At 48.5% G+C, this 5,286-nt stretch overlaps 1 long non-coding RNA gene across 3 annotated transcripts; it reads left to right on the top strand.

The window, feature by feature from the left end:
- The first annotated feature begins 784 nt into the window (after positions 1 to 784).
- Positions 785 to 2,744, top strand: LOC122211798. 3 transcript variants are annotated; one of them, XR_006198843.1, is made up of 5 exons: positions 785 to 860; positions 943 to 1,105; positions 1,331 to 1,563; positions 1,788 to 1,893; positions 2,519 to 2,744. It is a non-coding gene; the product is annotated as an uncharacterized LOC122211798 (long non-coding RNA). The 3 variants fall into 3 exon arrangements; XR_006198844.1 differs by having other exon boundaries at positions 837 to 1,105; positions 1,331 to 1,533; XR_006198842.1 differs by having other exon boundaries at positions 837 to 1,105.
- The last annotated feature ends 2,542 nt before the right edge of the window (positions 2,745 to 5,286 follow it).

Genomic DNA, 5,286 nt, shown 5'->3' with positions numbered 1-5,286 from the left:
AGAGGGACCCAGAGGCATCTGGCTGTCCCTTGGCTGGGAAATGCCAGTAATTTTTTGGCCCTAAGGCATCTTCTGGGACAAAAAGCAACAGGCAGAAAGACTAGGATGGGCGTGAGCGGGATGCCTGACTTCCCCATGTTAACTGATTTCACGCAGGTGAGGACAAGCAAAGCCTTGAACTCAACGGAGAGCCGAGGGGTGGGTGTCTCGGGAGCGACGGACCCCTATTCAGCATCAAGATCTGGGAGCCACCTTTTTTTTTTTTTTAATGTTTTTATGTATTTTTGTGAGAGAGACAGAGTGTGAGCCGGGGAGGGGCAGAGAGAGGGAGACACAGAATCCGAAGCAGGCTCCGGGCCTCGAGCCGTCAGCACAGAGCCCGACGCGGGGCTCGAACTCACGAACCGCGAGATCGTGGCCCGAGCCGCAGTCGGATGCTTAACCGACTGGGCCACCCAGACGCCCCGACCTCGGAGCAACCCTAAGTCGAGGTCTGAGAGAGGCAAATCCTGTTCTCATTATAATGAGCACAGGCCTGGGGGTGGGGAGCGGGTGGCTGAGGTGGGGGTGGGGTGGGGAGGGCACCCCTGCCACCAGATCTAAGGGCGTTTGTTGGGCCAAGCCCTTGTTTCGTCCCAGCCAGGCCACTCTGGCGAAAGCATCCTGGGAATTCGGCCTGCCAACACAAAGAGCATTTCCTTGTGTGGGTTTCCTGTTTAGGTCTGCGTAGAAACCTCCGGATCGCGTGGCCTCGTAAATCCCCCAGACGTTACTGATGTAGATGCTTTGGCCGGCTGCCATGGGAAAATCGCACACAAATAGAAGAAGGGCGGGGGGAGCACATTCACTCTCGAATTCTGGTGGGTTCCGGGCTCCGTGTGTTTGGATCTGTAAACGGAGGGGGTTGGGCTCGCCACGATGATCATTTAAGGTCCTTTCCAGCTCGGACATTCTCAGATTCCACTTCCCTCCGGAGGGCCGCCCGGAGCTCTCACTGTCCGGCTCAGGGACGGGGGTCTGCGGAAACAGAGGCAGGGGGAAGATCTCCGGCTGAAAATCCGGAAGCTTCTCCAGCATATCCTATGGGCTCCTTCACAGAAAGAAGGTACTTTTGAACCCTGGTAATTCCCAGGCTTTCCTAAACACTTAGGTTTGTCCCCAAAAAGACAGACACCGAGCTCAGGAGCATCACGGGGGTCTCGCAGCCGGGTTTTTGGCACAAAGCAAGTTCACAGGGCAGTCCCCAAGGTGGTACACAGAGTGTGTGTTAGGAGACGTCACCCGCTTTTAAGCTTTTTAAAGCTTTTTTAAAACTTCTTGTTCTCCTCAGTTTCTGCATCTGTCCAATGGGCATTCAGACTCGTTGGCTTAATGGAAGAAGCCGTGTTTGCATTCCTCTTCTGAGGCCAAACCCCCAGACGCTCTGGCAGATTCCACGTGGAGTCTGACCAGACATGAGTATGGCTGGGAAAGGGACAGGGCAGGCACAGGACTTCTGCCCGAAGGTTCTCCTGTCCACCGTGCTGTGTTCCAGTGAGGATGTCCTGCTTTTCTCGTACTTCTGTGTGTTTCTGTTTTCTCCTTTGTCCTAGTGAGCGTTATTTAAAAAAAAAAAATCTTTTTGGTCGTATGGAACTGTCCTTTTTTAGGGGAGGGGGAAAGTACTAAAATGATACTGAGTAACAGGAAGTTAATCTCCTTAGTCTGGTAATGCAGGCTTCTAGTAAGTTAATTGGATTTTCCAGCTAAACGTGGATAAAGTCATTTACGCAGCAACATTTCTCCAGATGAGATCGCTCGCTTAGAATGCAGCGTGGCTCTGGTCTTCGGGCTCTCGGGCATCAATTGTGACGCTTGTCTGTAAACCTCGTTCCCTTGGACACGTCCTTACAGGTAAATAAATCAGCAAAGGAACGATTAGTTCCTAGGCCCCGTCCTGCTATTTATTTTCCAAATTCCACTTTTATATATCTGAGATATATTCTCCTTTCCCCCTACTGACTCTGAATGGGTAATCCACTGATGGTGTGGGAGGAAGGTAAAATGATCTGAGGGTCTAAGTTTTCTGGGTCAGCGCTCCCCAGAACACTGGTCCAGAGAAAAAGATTTTCAAAGGGGATTTCTATGCTCAGGATGCTGGGACAATGCTACTGTCTTTGAGAGTCACAGGGCGTTCTGATGTGTTCAGAGCTCTGAAGGTTCACGCAATAAAGAAACGTGTTCAAATTTAGCTCAGTATTTCCCAAACTTTTCTGATCAAGAAAAACTCTTTTCAGGGGCACCTGGGTGGCTCAGTCGGGTGAGCGTCCGACTTGGGCTCAGGTGGTGATCTCATGGTTTGTGAGTTCGAGCCCCGCGTCGGGCTCTGTGCTGACAGCTCGGAGCCTGGAGCTGCTTTGGATTCTGTGTCTCCCTCGCTCTCTGGCCCTCCCCCGCTCACACTCTGTTTTTCTCTCTCTCAAAAATAAATAAACATTTAAAAAATTTAAGAAAACCTCTTTTTGTATTATATCTACAGGAGCTGATAATGAATGAAAGAATCAGTGTTTCACGGGACACATTTTGGGAAATGCTCCTTTCAGCCAAAAGGTAGTATTTACTGTCTTTCATTTAGTACCTGGGGATATTCGAGAGACAGATATCAGCATGTAATGGAAATATTTCTGGCCTTTCCAGAATTTTAGCAGGCAATAGACCAGGATGAACATAGCTACGGAGAGGTTTTCATGGTAAACATATTAGAAAGAAACACACCGAAATTTCATTAGTGGCTATTGGTGGCTGGTAGAAGGAGAGGCGATTTTTTTCTTCTTTTTTTATTCTTGCCCGTATCTTCCACAATAAGCATGAATTACTTCTGTATTGGGGGTGAGAAACAAAGTAAACTTTACTTCTTTCTTTTTGGAAGTTCATTCATTTATTTTGAGGGAGGGGGGAAGGACAGAGAGAGAGGGAGAGACAATCCCAACCAGGATCCACGCTCGGTGCAGAGCCTGACGTGGAGCCTGATCTCACAACCATGAGATCAACCTGAGCCAAGATCAAGAGTTGGACGCTCAACTGACTGAGTCACCCAGGTGCCCCTAAACTTTATCTTTTAAGGAAGAATTAATATCCAAGTTTCTTTGCATTTGTTCTTAATGAACACAACTACCTGTCAGCAGAGAAGCCAACAAACATATATCTCCTCCTTCCAGTTACTTCTCCCAGTGTCCTTGGGGTCCCATAGCCCTTGTCTGCCAGGCTCTGGGGTCTGTCCTTGGAGTATATACAGCCCCTTCAGATTTGCGAGAAAGTAAAACAGTTCACACTTGGTGGGAGAGTCAACCTGAGAACAGGAACTGGCCCCATCAAGCCCACCATCCTAAGTTGTTACAGGGTCACATGTCCGCGAAGGAAGGGTTGGCATGCCAGTTGAGATCCTTGGCTGTAACCAATGAAGATCTCTTCTGGTTGACCTGAGCAGGAGGTGAATTTACCGGAAGACTACTGTGCAGTTTGCAGAATCAGTGAGAGGGCTAGAGAGCCAGGTGATGGGAAATGAATGAGATCACGGGAGGCAAGGCACAGCCAAGGTCTTCACACAGGATGGTCTGCTTAGGATCCTGTCACTGGTGCTGTCATTGCTGGACACCAGTTTGGGGCTCGGTCACCCCAAACACCTATCGTCGTGCTGCTGGACACAAATCCACCACATCATGTCCCCAGAGGGGGCCTCTGATTGGCCAAGCCCAGGATGGGTCCCTAGTTGCTGGGGCAAAGATAGAAACTCTGCTCTCTTTGGCTTCTAAAGTAGGGAGAGGAGACCCACCTCCTCTCTGCTTTGGCGTTCCCCCCCAAATGGGAAGGTTGTTTAAAGGTTGGGTAGCCAGAATGACCAACATGCATGACATTTAGGTATCCTGTAAAGGGGCTGCTAGGAGCTTGGAGAGACAGGCCAGATCGGGCCAGCCATGTTCAGAAGTGAGCTCACCCCCCTGGCGTTGTGTAATGAATGCGTGGTCTTCTTTCAACCGGATTCCTAAGATGGGCAAGCCTCCACCCAATCTCTCGATCACTGCCCCTCAAGAAGAACTGACCTCTCAATAAAAACCACACTGAATAATAAAATAAGAATTACCATTTTCCAGAGGAACCAGAAGGCAAATGCAGAATCCCATCTGATGGCAAGGCTAGTTGTGTGCTCCTCCGTTGGGCCACGTGGATCATCCGTAGGGGGCTGACCAAAAGAAATGAAGGAATAATAAAGCATTGGAAGGATTCCTTTTTTTCTCTGAAGAACGTACAGGTTAGGGAAGCTGATTAAATAGGTTGATATGACCTCGGAGAAGAGCCCTACAGGTGCAGGGAATGGGAAAGGAGTGGACAATGTGAACGTGGATCTTTCATTGACTTCCTCATTTGGGGATACCTCTTTCTGCGTGCAAGCCTCCAAACATGGGGGTCGAGTCCAGAGACCGAAAGACGAGGTCCAGGGAGAGAGTCAAGGTGGTCATGGCTGCTGTCAGAATCTTGGATGGCAGGCACAGCCCCAAACCCCGGCCATATAGGCAGAAACTGCTCGGCTTGATCACGGCAGAGTTTGGAATCTAAGGAGTGTTAACTGGAAAGCAGTGATTAAAAAATGAGAAAAATCGCTTTGTTCTGGAACTAATACGGATATGTTCATCTCAGAGTAAGGGAGGTATAGTGTGAGAGCCTCAAGAAGTTGACTTTACGTAGAAAGTCTATATTATTATAATTTTCCGCGGTGAATTGCTTCTCTTTTGCTTCTAGAGTGTCCGGACCCTTGCACAGTTTCCATTGCTGATGGGACCTTCTGAGCACTGTCAACATACCCACAGAGAAGGGGTTTCCAACTCACGTAATCACACTCTCCAGTCAGATGTGGAACAAGAAAATACTTCCCAGAAATGCAAAGAAGAAAACAAACCAAGTTCATTGCCTTGGGTAACATGAGTTCTTGCCCGTTTGAAAGTGGGATCTTAATCTTCCTAGAAGATCTCTTTCTAGATTTCTTCTAGAAAGAGAGGACATGCCATACCTTAGACAGTGTAGTTATGGGCAGGTGCTCTATCACCTGGTACTGAGTCCCACTGCCATCTACAAGATTTAACAATCAGTTGTAAGAACATCTAATGTGAAGAAATGTTTAAGAACTCAAGGGGTCTCTTGGGATTGGAGGCCCATCCATTCCTGGAAAGGTTGAGATAAGTCACATGATGCCTTTTCTGTAACCCCAACATTTCTCCAAGGAAATCTTTGAAGTAAAAAGTTCACAAAGGA

Source organism: Panthera leo, chromosome F3, assembly GCF_018350215.1.
Source record: "Panthera leo isolate Ple1 chromosome F3, P.leo_Ple1_pat1.1, whole genome shotgun sequence".
Taxonomy (NCBI): Eukaryota; Metazoa; Chordata; class Mammalia; order Carnivora; family Felidae; genus Panthera; species Panthera leo.
This window is presented reverse-complemented; position numbering and strand designations above follow the sequence as displayed.